The sequence below is a fragment of the Gadus macrocephalus genome, chromosome 23, assembly GCF_031168955.1.
Source record: "Gadus macrocephalus chromosome 23, ASM3116895v1".
NCBI classification, from domain to species: domain Eukaryota; kingdom Metazoa; phylum Chordata; class Actinopteri; order Gadiformes; family Gadidae; genus Gadus; species Gadus macrocephalus.
In genome coordinates this window covers 15727703-15743954 of record NC_082404.1, presented here as the reverse complement: position 1 = coordinate 15743954, position 16252 = coordinate 15727703, and the positions used below count along the sequence as shown (strand labels likewise).

At 43.8% G+C, this 16252-nt stretch overlaps 1 protein-coding gene and 2 long non-coding RNA genes across 6 annotated transcripts in view; 1 reads left to right on the top strand and 2 right to left on the bottom strand.

The window, feature by feature from the left end:
* LOC132452740 (NACHT, LRR and PYD domains-containing protein 3-like) overlaps nucleotides 1-16252 on the bottom strand; it is a 274895-nt gene that overhangs the window by 24834 nt on the left and 233809 nt on the right. The window lies entirely within an intron of this gene.
* LOC132452777 (uncharacterized) overlaps nucleotides 1-16252 on the top strand; it is a 150739-nt gene that overhangs the window by 47519 nt on the left and 86968 nt on the right. The gene's annotated exons all lie outside the window — the stretch shown is intronic.
* LOC132452766 (uncharacterized) lies at nucleotides 8483-14670 on the bottom strand. Of its 4 annotated transcripts, none has more exons than XR_009524488.1 (7): nucleotides 12238-14670; nucleotides 11908-12001; nucleotides 9905-11660; nucleotides 9738-9816; nucleotides 9553-9631; nucleotides 9177-9322; nucleotides 8483-8991 (listed from the first exon to the last, which is right to left on the bottom strand). It is a non-coding gene; the product is annotated as an uncharacterized LOC132452766 (long non-coding RNA). The 4 variants fall into 4 exon arrangements; XR_009524489.1 differs by having other exon boundaries at nucleotides 9177-9299; XR_009524491.1 differs by having other exon boundaries at nucleotides 9905-11619.

Sequence of the window (16252 nt, the reverse complement as noted above, 5' to 3'; positions counted from 1 at the left end):
CACCCCTGGAAGGGTGCTCTTTGGACGTCCCTGCTGTGGGGCTGAAGCTGTATTGCTGAAGTTGCCTCCCTGTCAACTGTCCTCATCCCTGAAGCTGGTCAGCCCCTCTAACAAGGCTCCCCTAAATGACATGTGACCGTTGAATCCTGGCCTAAGAGTAAAAACAGAGTTATATTAATAATAGCGTCATGCTAATTATATTTACAAAACTCTAAAGTCTGACATCACTCATGAATTGTTTTACCTTGATATTCCTGCGCACAACGATGGCGACGATTAAACTAATGATTGAAACCATGACTACGGATCCGATCCAAGGTGGGCTATATGATCTCTCTGGGAACAGAAGAAATAAATGTTGATTATTCTTTCTATAATTAGAATGAGAATAATAAATAAAGCCGCAAGCGGTGATTAACGGGGTCAGAGCAAAATGAAAAGTCAAGAACACACTAACGGAAGTTATATAAATATTACATCTAATTATTAAGGAAAGATGTTGATGTTCCCCTTCATGCCATACTGTGCCTCGTCTTTCAGGTGGCTGGGCTGCAATGCAATGGCCGATTGTCATGTTCAGCAGTATTGTCTAACCAGGATTCGATCTCTCAAACTAATGATCACCAGTCGAGGCATTATCCCATTGGGCCACTGACAAACCTGAAATGTATCCTCATTCACATGGTGAAAATATACATTGATAAGCACACAACATCCAGAAAATACCTGTAAAATCTTTGAAATTCTGGGGAAATTCAACATCTGTTGTCAAGAACACTGACGGTTAACGAAGAAGTTCCCCTTAATGCTATACTGTATCTTGGCAGTCCGATTCTTGGAAACTAATGGGCCAGAATGTTGATTGCATAATGAATTTCAGGTGCTGTTCAATGTTGTGTTTCTTAAATGAGTGGCAATGACAGAATGTCATGTTCAGCTTGTTCATAATGCTGTAATCGGGATTTGAACAGTCAACCTAAGGATCACCAGTACATGGAATTATCCCATTGAACCACTGACATTCCTGAACTGCATGAAGCCTCATTCGCAACCTGAAGATGTCTAATGATAAGGACACAACATCAAGAAAACTCCAAGCACACATTTCACAAGATAATTAAGGGCCTTCTTAAAAGAGTACAGATCTGAAAATGTGCACTGTATCCACATTATGATAGCCGTATGGTAGTTATACAATAACAAAATGATCAGATGGGCAAAATGGGTTGAGACTGTGGACGTTTGGCTTTTCTATGAAATTGTGGGAAAGGTAAACATTTTAGAACAGAAGACCAGGGTGAAAAAGATGCATCTGATTCTAGAGATTGTTATGTTGAAAGAATTTTGATTCAAGATCAATCTCGTAATGAGAATTAAGGCTAGTTCATAAGTTCGCCACCTTTGGGTGCAGAAAAACAATTTGGGTTTATTAGTAGTGGGGGGCATTGGTATCAACCTAATAATAGTCTTATGTTTTTTTTTATACAATAACAAAATGGTCATGTAAGAAAAATGGGCTAACTGCTCCAACTTTATTGGCCAATATTTCTCAAATGGAACTAAGTAAAACAAATTTTGTTCTATGATTTTTGTGAGGCTTAGTCTAAAGATTTGATGTGGCGATTTTTTGATCTTTTTATCATGTTTAGCTTTAATATGAAATTGTGGGAAAAGTATACACAGGGTTTTATCCAGTCCAGGTCAATCTGGTGAGGAGAAATAAGCCTAATTCATGATTTTTTTAACAAAAGCGCCACCTTTGGGTGCAGTACCACAAATTTGGGTTTATGGGTAGAGGGGGTTATTGGTAACTATACCTGAACATTTCAAGAGCTGTCCACTTACGGTTTAGGCTGCAGTATGACTTTTACCGAATTTGAGGGGAAAAAAAGTTACAGAAACAATGATAGCAAGACGCATCCTAACACCTTTACATTAAACAAGACCTAGATAACAATGTTTTAAACCCAATGCCTAAGGTGGCTTATCAGCTAAGTGTTGAAAACACAATGTCGCTTTTTCACACCACGGATGTTTTAGCATCACACAGATTGCTTTTGTATTTTCACCAAGAGCCTACCTGCCATAGGGTCCTCCAGTATCTTCAGTTCAATGTGGGTTACTTCTTCTTCGTCTGCGTACCTGAGAGTACACCTGTACGTCCCTTCACTCTGGGCTGATGAGGTCACATACAGCAGGAGGCTGCCTGATTCAGACAGGTCTCTTATATGCTGCTGCCACTCTGTTTCCACCACCTTCTCTTGTCCTGCTTGTCTTCTGAGGATGGTCTGGTTGTGGTTGAAGGTCCAGGTGATGTCATCGAGCCCCGAGGCGTAACACGGGAGTACCACCTCACTCTTCGGAACACTTTTCATTAGAGCTGATGAAGATAGACACACAAGTGGACACACAGACCGACGGACAGACAATAGATTGTTATGAAATCTTAATTGGACCATGACGACATTTAGTAGATGTTGCAGACCACAATATGTTTACAAGACACATTTGAAGCAGCACTGTCTTATGTTAGCAATAAGCGAGCGTGACATATCCCTTTAAGTTGCCACCATTGAAAATTGTATTGCACCAGTTCTAATCTACGCTTTACTTCTGACTGTTGCCATTCTGATATTAAAAAACTTACGGTGTAACCTCATCGTGGCTTTCCTTGCACTGTGTTCATTTTGGACTGAGCAGCTGTAGGCCGAGACTGTGTCACTGTAAACAGTCCTTAAGGAGCCGCTGATGTCATAGAGTCCCTGGTCATCTTCATGGACCTCGGTTGTGTTCTGGAGGACAGTAGCCGGGCGAGGACTGACGGACCAGGTGAGCTCTGGTCTTGGATAGATTCCTCCAGACTTACAGGTGACAATGTTGTTCACTAGCACAATGTCCACTTTAGTAACAGGAGCTGCAACAACATGGTACCGCGTTAAAACAAGAAACTCAAACAGCTAACGTTTGCTCAATATAACATATATATTTATTTATAGGATGGAATCCTATACAAATGTAAATTGAGCTCACCTCTCACTGTCAGGGTGACGCTGGTCATCCAGTCGTCCTCTGAAGTGCTGGCTAAACACAAGTACCTGCCCTGGTCCTGGAGGTTCACCCTGGCCAGACGAAGGGATGCGTCGCTCCCTGAGATCAGGGAGGTCCTTCCCTCGTAGAGAGGGTCCTGGTATACCAGTTGGTCCTGGTCCCGGTACCAGGAGTGGACCTGAACATCCTCCCCATCCCACTTCTTGACCCAGTGGAGGATCGTACCACTGTTTGGCTGGAAGCGGCAAGGCAGCACACAGCTGCCCCCAAACACACAGCCCACCGGGGTGTCTGGAGATTGAACAGCACCTGGTCAATACCATTTTAAAAAACATAGGGGGGATCCATATTGAGGGATGAACAGTAACACCCGTATATTTTTCCATTGCTACATTGTTAAATAAATAACATGCAATTAATGAAAGCAACATAAGAATCGTAATTATTTTTTCCATTTGGGAACCAAGGACAAAAATACAATCTATAAAACAAATTAAAATATTCCCATATATCTCATCCTCCGAATGGCCTACGGTCTGAGTAGTCTGACATATAGCATTCTCCTTTCAGAGCCGCTGCCATAGCATATTGTCATACTGATAGATATTTAGAAGTTAAACCCTTAGTGCAAACCATGTGATGCATAGACCAAACGTCCACCGACAAGCAACCCTAACCCTAACCTCTTTTACTCCTATCTCACAACAGTACACACCTGTAGGTAAACCTTAATAAACCAATACTTAGAATGACTGACTGCAAAACACAGTATTCAGGCGGGTTTATCCTCAGGTGGAATTTTTCAATGGTGTCTCTATGATTTGTATCTAGTAGCAGGCCTACTATATTGTGATATGTTATAATCAGTGTCTGAGAAGATCCCGCTCTGTGACACGGACATAAAAAAATCCACAGGATATTACGCGTGTTTTCTCTAAATTACAGAATTGTTTAATCAGCAATGGTGACAAAATGGCATAATTACAATGTCAACGATATTGTGAGACATATCCCCATGTGTAGATTTACCTTTACCTTTTCACCTTTAGATCTCCAAATAATCCCCAAAAAATCATAAATAAGGTAATGTCTCCATATTAGTCAAGCTTACCTCCCTGAACGAGGACCTCCACCATGAGGAACACGGCTGTTCGGACCAGAACACCATTGAGTTCTGCCATCTTATTCTTCCTTCGTGCCTCTTGGGTCTCTCAGTCTGCAGCTTGACGACTCAACTTCACTTCATTGGAACGATAACATGATCTGGGGAGGAAGAAAGGTGTTGTGGTTCCTGTTGCAGGGCCACTCCTCCTCTCCTGTAGTTTGGATTGGTTTGTTTTTTCCATTCACCCTTTTGGGTGTGCCATGTCAAACCGGATTTACTTTTTGGAAACTGAATGAGGTCGCCAAACCAACCTGAGTTTGTTTACAAATAACTCATTTTTGGATCAGGTTATAATGTAAAAATGTGTGTATTCCCTCTACATGTACTAAACAATCACAAGACCCTTTGCCTTTGCCCCAGGGCCTATAAACAATCATTGTCATGATCTTTCCTTGTCCTTGTGTTGTTTTGGGTTTGTTCCCCCCTTGTCCACCAGATGTCGCTAGACTGTTCACTCACCTCCCGTCTCCGGCCTGCATTCATGGCCTTCCCCTCACCTGTGTGTTCTTGTCCGTCTTCCCACCTTCAACTCATTCCCCGATCGCTCTCTCCCCAATTATACTGGTTCACCTCCTTTGTTCCTTGCCGGTTCCTCGTGTTCAACCACAAAATAACATTGCAACGTTCCCATGTCAGTTGTGTGTGTATTTTGGTACATGTTTTCTTATGTTCATGGTGTGGTTAGCAATAATACCTAACTACGCCATTGATATCAGTATCAATGTAAATGCAGCAAACCAAATGAGGCATAGTAACTATTAGTTTCTTGTTTTAATGTGGTGTCATGTCGTTGCAGCTCCTGTTACTAGAGTGGACATTGTGCTACTGAACAACACTGTCACCTGTCCTCGCCCGGCTACTGTCCTCCAGAACACAACCGAGGTCCATGAAGATGACCAGGGACTCTATGACATCAGTGGCTCCTTAAGGACTGTTTACAATGACACAGAATCGACATACAGCTGCTTAGTCCAAAATGAACAGTGCAAGGAAAGCCACGATGAGGTTACACCGTAAGTCTTTGACTATCAGAGAAACAACAGTCAGTAGCAAAGCATTGATTAGAAATGTTGCAATCCAATTTCGAGTGGTTGCATTTTAAGGGGAAACCGTCACACTCAGGAATAGCTAACATAAGAGAGTACTGCTTCATATTTTTATCGTGAGAATATTTTGGTCTGCAATGTCTACTCCACTTCCGCTGAGAATTGGCAGAAGGTTGGACCATTGACATCATTGGTCTGGGATTTGTGTTCTCCATTGGTCAAAATAGGTTAAATGGTGTCATGGTTCAAAATCTCTGCAGATTTCATAACAATATCTTATATGTCTGATCGTTTGTTCACTTGTGTGTCCATCTAATTCAGCTCCAATGGAAAATCTTTCCAAGAGTGAGGCGTTACTCCCTTGTAACGCCTCGGGGCTCGATGACATCACCTGGACCTTCAACCACAACCAGACCATCCTCAGAAGACAACCAGGACAAGAGGAGGTGGTGGAAACAGAGTGGCAGCAGCATGTAAGAGACCTGTCTGAATCAGGCAGCCTCCTGCTGTATGTGACCTCATCAGCCCAGAGTGAAGGGACGTACAGGTGTACTCTCAGGTACGCAGACGAAGAAGACGTAACCCACATTGAACTTAAGATATTGGAAGACCCTATTGTAGGTAGGCTCTTGGTGTAAATACAAAAGCAATCTGTGTGATGCTAAAACACCTGTGGTGGGAAAAAGCGACATTCTGTTTACAACACATGGGGGGGTAAGGCAAAGGTCTCCATTGTCTTCTTTACTGAGCCATGTTAACTGGACCAGTAACTGAGGAGCCACCTTAGACAACGTGATTGAAACATGTTTAATGTGAAGGTATTAGGATGTGTATTGCAGTCATTGTTATGAGTGTTATTATTATTATTGAAAGAATAAGCAACATTCTCTTTTTCTGTTCAGAGGGATCTTCTAGCACAGTTGGGATCATTTTAGGAGTCGTGGATCCCGTTATCATTTTAATCATCGCCATCAACAGTTTATATATCATATAACCGATAAAGGTAAAACCACTACTTTCAGCATTCATTAATAACATGTTTACTACACATTTTAATTTTTATAGAATTTCTTGAGAAAGGTGGGGAGGTTACTTCTGGGTTATTTATGAGTGATGTGGGACTGTGTAGTTTTACAAATAGGATTATGAAGCTATTATTAATATAACATTGTTACTTCTCGGCCAAAGAAGGACGAGGAAGGAGCTCAAACAACCAAAGTACTGAACCCTCTTCTCAGGAACGCCCCGTGCCCACTACCTCCGTCAGTTGACCGTTGCCCATTGACATTGAATGGGGACGGACGCGCAATGCATTGTGGATCCGTCCGTTCAGTTGGAGCGTTCGCCACCGTCAGAAAGTTGAAAAATGTTCAACTTTTTCAGCAGCGACGGTTCCGTCATCCAATCAGATCGCGTATGCAAATTTAAGCACTGTGACGCGACTCGGGCTCTAACGATACTGGAAAGCGGGAAAGCGGGTAATCTTGCATCGCAACAAGCAGGAAGAAGCGAGAAGAACCCGGCGAAGCGATTTGATTGGCTGACGGATGCCTCTGCAAAGACTACTCCCCCATCCGTCAGCCACGCCTTCCCACGTCCGTTGACTGACGGTGCAGTGGGCACGAGGCGGAAGTCGTTCCTCTGTGAGATAACGGGTTCAACCTCCTGACCTTATTACCGCACCATCAGACACAGCAGGGTAAGACCTTCGTCGCAGGAGCCAGGATCCTTGTTTACGTTGTAATTTAGGGGTGTAACAGTAGAAGGGGGGGAAGGGGGGGGTGCTTTGTAGGAGGGACTGACCAGCTTCAGGAGTGAGGCTGAGGTGTGTAAAAGGTGAGTAGGTGTGGTCTGTAGGGGCTGATTCTGACCTCTGAGTTCTCTGCTGGGATTACAGTCTGCCGCTATGTTGCCAGGTGTCTTCATCTGAGTTGGACTGGGAGGATATTTTTATTCTGCAACAGAGAAAGACTTTGAAAAGGTCAAACGGACAATGTGATGGGTACAACCGAGGCAACTTCAGCACCACAACAACAACAGCAACATGGACGACCTTGGTGACACACCACAGAGCACACGTCCAAGAGCAAAGAAACATGTATCTGGATTAATGGGAATGAGACGTTTTCTGACTAAATAAACAATTTCTGTTTGGTCCCTTGAAAAGCGTTGACATTTTTGTCATCCTTATGATCCCACTATTTTCTTTTACGAAACTTAAATTCATCTTTAAAGGCAATGAATGGATGAGTTGTAACATGCGTCCATTATCTTAATGTACCGTCAGTGGAATTGTCTTCTACACAGATTTAAAATAAAACCATCTCCAACGGATTACACCAATTGTTATGTATTAATATTGATAATTTTATTGGTATTAGGCCTATAAAGTTGTAATCAGCCATTTTCAAAGACTTTTTGAAAAACGATGTACTGTATATTCTGGCAACCCGCCTTCTCCAGTGAACCGCCTCCTCCCCAAACCGGACACAACTTTACTGGGCAAAAAGGCCCGTTTAATCCAAAAAGTCTCATACTGAAAATAACACAACGAGAAACCTGGGAGGAATCGACGGTCCTAACCCACGAGAACCTGTCTCTCCTTGCCCGAGCCACATGGCTGAGAGCCCTGATTGAGTGGAGAAGCAGGCTATTCAAGCCCTGCTTCTCCACCTGTTCCTCAGGTGCTCTGCATTTAGTCAATTGGCCCCCGCTCCAACGCCCTCAATGGCGCCATCTGGGGGTAGACTGCTTCCAGGGGTGCTGGGCCGGATCCGGGTTGCCACACTCCTCTACCCTTTGAAGCTTCGGGGCCTCATGTTGGAGCGGCGCCCCTCCTGAAGCGGAGCTGCTCCCGCTGCCTCGTCTCCGGCTGTGTCAAGGCTGCTTTGGAGGCTGGCGTTCACTCAAAAAAATGGTCCGTAGCTTGGTCGAGTCCTCGGTCGATTCTCCACCATATGTGGCGACCCGGCCCCAGGAATGTCTACCACTCAGGAAATCAACATTTGCGTTGTAGTAGCAGAGAATGGCCTGCGGGGCAGTATGTACATTGTTAAATACATGAATAGGCTTGGATTTAGTAGCAATAAGGAGGTTTCATATTTTTACAAAATGGATTATGTGAACATTGCTGAATAACAATCATGTATATTAAATGTATTGCAGGAGTTTAGCTTGACACTAACCAAGTGAAAGGACAATTAAATGAACCTCACCAAACATGTAGAAGTCAATGTGGGATTTTAATATATGAAAACAAAAACACTTGACAGAAATGTAATACAATATTATAAAGGAAAGCAGAGGAAAACATTTTCCAAGTTAATCTTTTCGAAATGTCACCACCATTCCGAAAGCAAGTGAAGAGGTTTGTGTAAAAGCAGTCCTCCCTGACCAGCTCTGTCCCTGACTCTAAACCCTGACTCTCAACCCTAACGCTAAACTCTCTGAGGGCAGGAAGACGCGCCTTCAGTGTAAAGATTTGAACCAGAGAGAAGGAAGAAAAGAGGAAGCAGTAGAGAGTAGTGAAGTAGTGAGGTCAAGAAGATCACTCCCACTGGAGGTCAGTGATCCATCAGCCTCAGACTGCTGAGCTCAGCAGGTCTTCTGGAGGACAAGGCTCAGATGAACTGAGGAGACGGGACCAGCAGGATGTCAGGATCAGGGCGGGTTTAGTTCAGGTGTGTCTACCCCCGACCAAACAGGATCAGGTGAGGTTCAGCTCAGGTGCGTCTGCCCGGACCAAACAAGGACATTGATTAGGTTCATTATTCAAAAGATGCAACATTATCTGAACCAAAGATAAGTCATTAAGGAGCAGTCAGGCTTTAGGGCGCCTTGCTCAAGGACACATCACTGTATTCTGAGGACTTGAATCCGGCACCATTGGTTTGAGAGTTGAAACCCCAACCCCCTACCTAGTCCACCATGTCCAGATAATGCAAACTTATGAGGAATCCTTGATGGTAGAGTGCTGGTGATCCTCAGGATTTTCCTTCCAGATGTACGGCTTCTCCATCTCCATCCTCCAGATTCCTGGTCTGGTTAGAAACGCAATTTGTCTCTGATGTAAGGTAACAAACACAGTAGTACTTTGTCCCTAATGAAAGGTAACAAACACAGGAGTAGTTGGGCTCTAATGTAAGGTCACAAACACAGGAGTAGTTGGGCTCTAATAACAAAGTAGCAGCTGTAGTTTGTCTGGTAAACAACCACAATAGTATGCCGGAACTTGTACTGGACAAACTAATCCTGTGTTACAACAAGTCCACTGTTTATTTTAGGCAAACTTACGAGGATCCTGGTTGGTGGAGCGATGTCGTCCTCCAGAGTCTTGGCTCCTCCATCAGCTCTCCACAGCCAGAGTCGTGGTCTGGAACAAACAGAGCGAGTCTGGCCCCAAAGTCTGGTAACGAACATGTAGTTGGTCTTATTTTTAAGCCCTTTATTCCCGGTTTGTTTGGTTAATACAAACTTACAATCCTTGTTTGTAGAGTGATGTTCATCCTCCAGATTCACGGCTCCCCTACCAGCTCGCCTCCTCTCCAGGAACACGTTCTAGTAAGAAAACACAGCGGTAGTTGGTTAACGCATAACAGCTGTATTTTGTCCTTTAAGTCAACCATGTAACTAAAAACAAACTTACGAGGAATCCTTGTTGGTCGATTCCTAGTCATCCTCCAGCGTCTCAGCTCCTCCAGCAGCTCTCCTCAGACAGAGTCCTACTGTACGTCCACACCAGGAGCGAAGACGCTTTGGTCGCTCACAAAGTTTCCCTACGAATTTTTCTGTTCGCTTTGGTCGCTCATGACGTACAATTCAATTATGCAGAAGCATTTAAAAGGAGCCGTATGCGTTTAGTAGGCCCTACAGACAGCCATATCAAATAGTGAACTCTCCCATACACCTTGGCCATATTGCCGAGACGGTTTTGCTTGTTCGATAAAGTGCTTCGACAACAAGTAGGACAGGGATTCCCCCCAATATAAAAAAAAATCCTAAAATGTAGGCTAATTACAACCGAGAACAAAAAACCCTGCGTGCTGTAGTAGTTGAAATATGTTTCACTGATCTGGATCTGCAAATCATGATCTGCACTCATTCGTTGCATTCAAAACAAATAGTCATTGTCGCACATGGCTAATTTGCATACGTGCACAGGACTGGTTGGCTCCGCAAGGCAAATAATGGAATATATCTATATATCTAGGCCTTTCTGTCTATCTATCTATCAACGCGTGTCTAGTTTTAATGTGATGTATTGTGTGTATGTCCAGTCAGACTTGTTCTGTGTGGTCTTGTAGGCTACTGTCCTGTGTGGGCCGAACCACCTAAATGGATTCCCGACGATTTGTGTCGTTTGGTATTAATAAAGACTTGACTAGGCTATCTATCTATCTAGACTATTTAATTAACAATTATTCACCTCAGGCTCCGTGAATAGTGGGGAATAGAGGGATAAAAGACAAGAGATATATCCCTTGTCATTTATCCCTCGTCTTGTCGATTAGTTTGTTTATGTGACGATTTCAATTTTTTTTTGGTTTTGTTTAAAGCATGCTACACGCGATTGGTTGGTTAGATTGGTGGCATTTAGAGCAAATTAAAATGATTCCCGCTTAAATACGAACGTTCTAGATGTAGCCTATAAATACTCCCGCTTATCATCACTTGATATCCAAACCCCCATGGCGTTTCGATCTCTGAACTGAAAAAGGGTGGGTTCGTACAACACCGGGTGCCCAGTTACAGCCGCGATTAATACTTCAGCCGACATTTTGTTCAGTGAGTGAATAAAGGTAGGTAGGAACCAAAGTGCCTGCCGATGTTCCCTGGGATCCACGCAAGCGAAGAGCGTCTACATTCCGATTGGCTGTCAGTGTTTGGCCGCTGAAGCGAATAATAGTCATTTGCATAAAGTTAAAAAGTTTTCAACTTCTTTTTGACACTCTGGTCGCTCAACTTTGGCCGCTGGTAGCGTTGGTCGCTTTGGTCGCTTTTGCCCATAGAAAGTGAATGACTTCCGGCGATTTGGTCGCTCAATTCGCTTCTTGTGTGGACTTACAGCTAGTCTGGAAAAACAGCGGAAGTCTTGCTTCAACATGTGGTAAAACAGATGTAGTCGTCTGGTATATATGGTACAAACGCCGGTAGTTTGTGGTAGCAGTGATGATCACTTCCGAGTCAAGCTCCATCTACCCCATGACAGACGTCCTTCACCAGGCAGGTCCTTCACCAGGCAGGGCCTTCAGCACGACTCCTCCAACAGCTCCTTCAGCACGGGTCCTCCATCAGCACGGCTCCTCCAGACATGGATTCCTGGTCTGGTTACAAACCCAGTTCATCTCAGCAGTAAATCACCTGGTGACGCAACACACCCCACCTCCTGCATCTGAGGTTCACTTGTAAAATGGAATACAAATTTAAACACTTAAATTAGACAATGTCTGCAGATTGTCGCATTCAGCAATTCATCCACTACGGTCGTAGGAGCACTAGTAACATTAATGGCTCATATGACTACTACATAACCCCCGTATAAATTAACTAAAATCACAGCTTGGCACAGATTTAAAGTCATAAGATGATCAAAACTAGACCTAAACTACCGTGGATTTTAGTGTTTCAGATGAGCTTGGTGATGGTTACCCTCTGGTCCGGTGCTGTGGGCCCCTGGTCTCCAGCCTCAGTCTCCGGTCCACCCTGGCACCACAAGCCTCTGGTCCCCAGCCTCTCAGTTCAGCTACAGCAGCAGGTTTATATCAGCATTTGCCCAACAATAAACTTAATTGACTCATCCGAAAGTGTTGCACAATTGATTGAACTATTATTTTATAACTCAAGGCTAGAAAAGACTTGAGACCAGACATGAGCATCCCGTTTTCGGGAATGAAGACGGAGCTTTCCACAAGTTTAAAGAAGTGGTTCAGGCCATGCATTGAAACTGACCTGAGAAGACTACTCACACAGAGCACTGACCTGTTCTGGAGGACTTCTGACTGGAGGTGGAGGTCTGTCTCTTGGTGAGGAGTTGGAGGTCTGGCTCTGGGTGAGGAGGTGGAGGTCTGGCTCTGGGTGCGGAGGTGGAGGTCTTGCTCTGGGTGAGGAGGCAAACACCTTGGGACAAACTACATGTTACCTTTTTAACCTTGTACAGTTCTAGACTAGAGTATCTTCTATTGTAACATGTGTATTTTAGCTTTGATATTATGAAGTTGGTAACTGAACCAAAGTCGTTGTTTAACGTCATTCCATTGGGTAGGGTTTAACTTCTGTGGCAATTAATGACAGCAGATATTAAGAACATACAAAAGTTGAAGTAACAAAGAACTCTAAGCAGTATCGATATTAAATCAAATATACTCAGCCATATTCAGGTGCTGGGTTCCGTTGAAGAAATGTCAAATTAGCTTCCACCTTGAAATGATTTTCAGCCTCCCCTGATGTCAAAAATGGGCCCGCAAGTAGAACGCCGTTTTGTACGCAGTGAGAGTCCCGTCACGTCATCGTGGTTAAAAGTACGGCGCAACCATCGGAATTTATCAACATATTGTACGACGTACGCATGAGTATGTATTTAATATCAGACTTAAGTTGTTTTAGATAGGGGCAACAATTCCCAATCGAAACCGACTGAAATAGAATAGGAAACGGCTCGAGGTTACGCAAATACAATCCAGAACGTTCCGCCAGATTCCCTCAGGGGACTCCAGTCCAACAAACTGCCAGGTGGTTTCTTATGGTTGTCAAGACTACAACGTTCTATGCTAACCATTGGGACTAAATCAAGTGACCGCACTCAGAACCTTCCACGGCGGGAAGCACAAACCGTCCGACTGGAATCCGAACATTCCGGCCGGAACCAACCAAAGAAAAAACAGAACCAGCGCCTCACCTTGAGCTGAACGGAGGAAGATCCTGAAGTCCAGCGATGGTCTTCATTAAAACACAGCCAACAGACTTACCTTGAGGAGATCTGTTTGTTGCTGTTGGTCATTACTATTCAGTGTACCTTTACATTATTATGCACCCGGTGTGTACAAGTTATATCACTCAAAACCATACGAAGAACCAAACTACCATGTACGTCCCACAACAACTTTAAAACTAAAATCATTCAATACAAAACCGTGTATACATTTTACAATTATCTAGATTATTCCGGGTATAAACCATACAGAGCAAATCTAAACGTTGAGCAGAGAGCCGACCATAGCCCTGCAACGTCACCCTGACCGCCTCATCACCAACAGCAAATCATGGGCATCATCGTGGGCATCCGAGTGAAAGGACTGCCCATAATAAAAAGAAGCCCAATTCCTGAACTATCCAACCATCTTCATGGTTTAAAGATTTACAGACTGGACATTCCATTGTGTTCTAATCACCTTAGTCTGCTCCCTTGTTACTTATAAAACTCTACATCTCCATCACTAGAGTGTTGCATCCTACTCATGGGGGTGTGGTCTGAGTGAGCAGAGATACATGCTGGGATACAGTGCTGTCTGAAGTCTTCCGTTCTATAGACACGCCCCTCAGGAGAAACCAAGTGTTTAAGAAACTGTCGTGACATCAGTTACATGAGCTGGAATATCCTTCAAGATGGCACCAGGATTCTCAGAGGAGAACGGTCAAGAGAAAGATTTGTGGGTTCTTCCCCTCAGCCAGTGGAACACAACAACGGTCTTCAGAGTACCATGGAATACCATTGAAACAGTCTCCTCTTTATACCTTGAAGCCCCAGTGAAGGTTTCCACAGGGCTCTCCATCAATCGGGCCAGGTAGGAAGAGCCGTCTCATTACAGGTCTGAAGGTCATCTTGAAAATCCATTTAGGTCCCTTTCCAACGTCAGACTCTCCTTGTGGAATTCCTTTTGGTGTCCATCCTCCATTGATCCTGATTGGTGTAGTCCTAATTTGAAGTCACTGATCTGAACACGCCGCTTGCATCCTTTTACACTTTAGTTGGATACTCTCCTTCCTGCCCAGTGTGTTGGATATCGCTCTGGAGCGTCGCTCAGGGCTCTTCATGCCTACTGGAGGCCCTTGAGTAAACGTGTGGCCGTCCATCAGGTATGATTTAGTTGACCATTCCAATATCCCAAGCCAATCACACAGACCCCCGTATGAACATTATCACGGTCAAAGCAAGCCGGACACACACATAGAACCCAGGCCAGGCACGTAGAACCCCATGCCAGGTTTGAGTGGGAGACACACACAGTAGAACCCTCAAAAATCTTACATCTCATGTCAAACCCAAACACACTCACACACCACTGAGCCATAAAAGGCCAAACAATCATGCAGGGTAAAAACCTCATGCCAAATAACATTCCATCATTCCCCATTCCCCCCCCTCCCCAGGCCTCCTGCCAGGGCACCCATAACAGAACAACCAACTTCTCCAGAGATGAAAAATTATGCACAACATTCTTCAGTGGCATCCCACATTGGTGATGGATTATGCTTTGCGTCTCCAAAATATGTCCCAGGTTGATTCAACGTCTCTGAAGTCATGTCTTTGTAGTCAAGTGGTTTCCTGAATGAGGGGCCTTCACAGACGCAAACGGTGCAGCTTTAGTCAGCCTGAGGACAGGAAGGAGGTCATCTGTTCAGTAGACCACCCAGTGGAGGGGGGTGGCTCTTGAGGAGCAGGATCCATATGGGGATGGCCCCAAATAAGACCTTGGAAATGAAACCTTCCTGAGGAGTCCCGATGCCTGGAGGGGACTGTTGAATGTGTTCCATGGTTCTCTGTCAGACTGAAGTTGTGTTTTAGCCGTTGAGATGAGGAGCCCCCTCATCTCCCCCTGGTGTTTCTCCTTCTGAATCCCTGTCTCCATCTTTAAGAACATTCCAGTCCATGTAACTGACGTCACGACAGATTCTCAAACACTCCGTTTCCCCTGAGGGGGCGTGTCTACAGACCTGTAGACTTCAGACAGCTCTGTATCCCAGTATGCACCTCTGCTCACTCAGACCTCACCCTCATCAGTAAAGCAACACTCATGTGATGAAGATGCAGAGCTCAGGAGAGTAGAATGAAAGAAGACTGCAGATGTCAGAACCCAACCCATTGCACCAGCTTACAACAATAACTTGGAGCCTGTAACCATTTTAACAAATCATTAAAACCAACATAAATCAAATCCCTAAGTAACCCAAGAACCAATAAAACATCCTTGCTACTCAGATCAACCTTCAGGTAACAGGTTAACTCACCAGGAAGCCAAAATACATCAATGTGCCCAAGAGTAATGAGATATTAATGACTTACAGTTTGCAGTTCATCTTCATGGTTAAGTTGGGATACTCACAGAACTGCAGTTAAGTATCCATGATAGACCTTTGAAGGAAGGAACAGTTTACTCATGGTCCAAATTTCAAATGAGTTAAACCACCACAATCCCTAATTAGTAAAACTCAATGCTAATTGAGCTAATTAGTAAAACTCAATGCAGGTTCCGCGACCTGTGGTCTTCTTGGCAACAGTGAGAGGCTATTTCAGCTCTGTGTTTGATCTTAAATGACCTCCCTCATTTTAATTAAAGGGATGAGTCGGATTTAGATTCATACTTCAAAACGAAAAAAGTCTTCTATCAATTCACCTTACTGTGCGACACACACACAAACGTGAAGGTAATGTAACCATCATACACCGGACTTTCAAACCCAAAGGATGGCAAGGCACACAGTTGCAAATAGGTTTTTAACAACATTCATTCCCCCAGTGTCAGATAAGTGCCAAGTATACAGAGGAGGCCAACCCCCAAATATCTGAAAATAGTAAAATAAAAACATTCAAAACCAAATTCCAAATACAAATAATTCTATCAAAATCAATTATTAAATATTCTCTAATAAATCAAGCATATTCAAAATCAAAAACCGGTACTTAAAATAATGTCAATAAATCATAATCCATTAGCAAAATAAATGCAAATTAAACTCAATCACTGAGTATATTTAACCATAATTTACAACATGATGG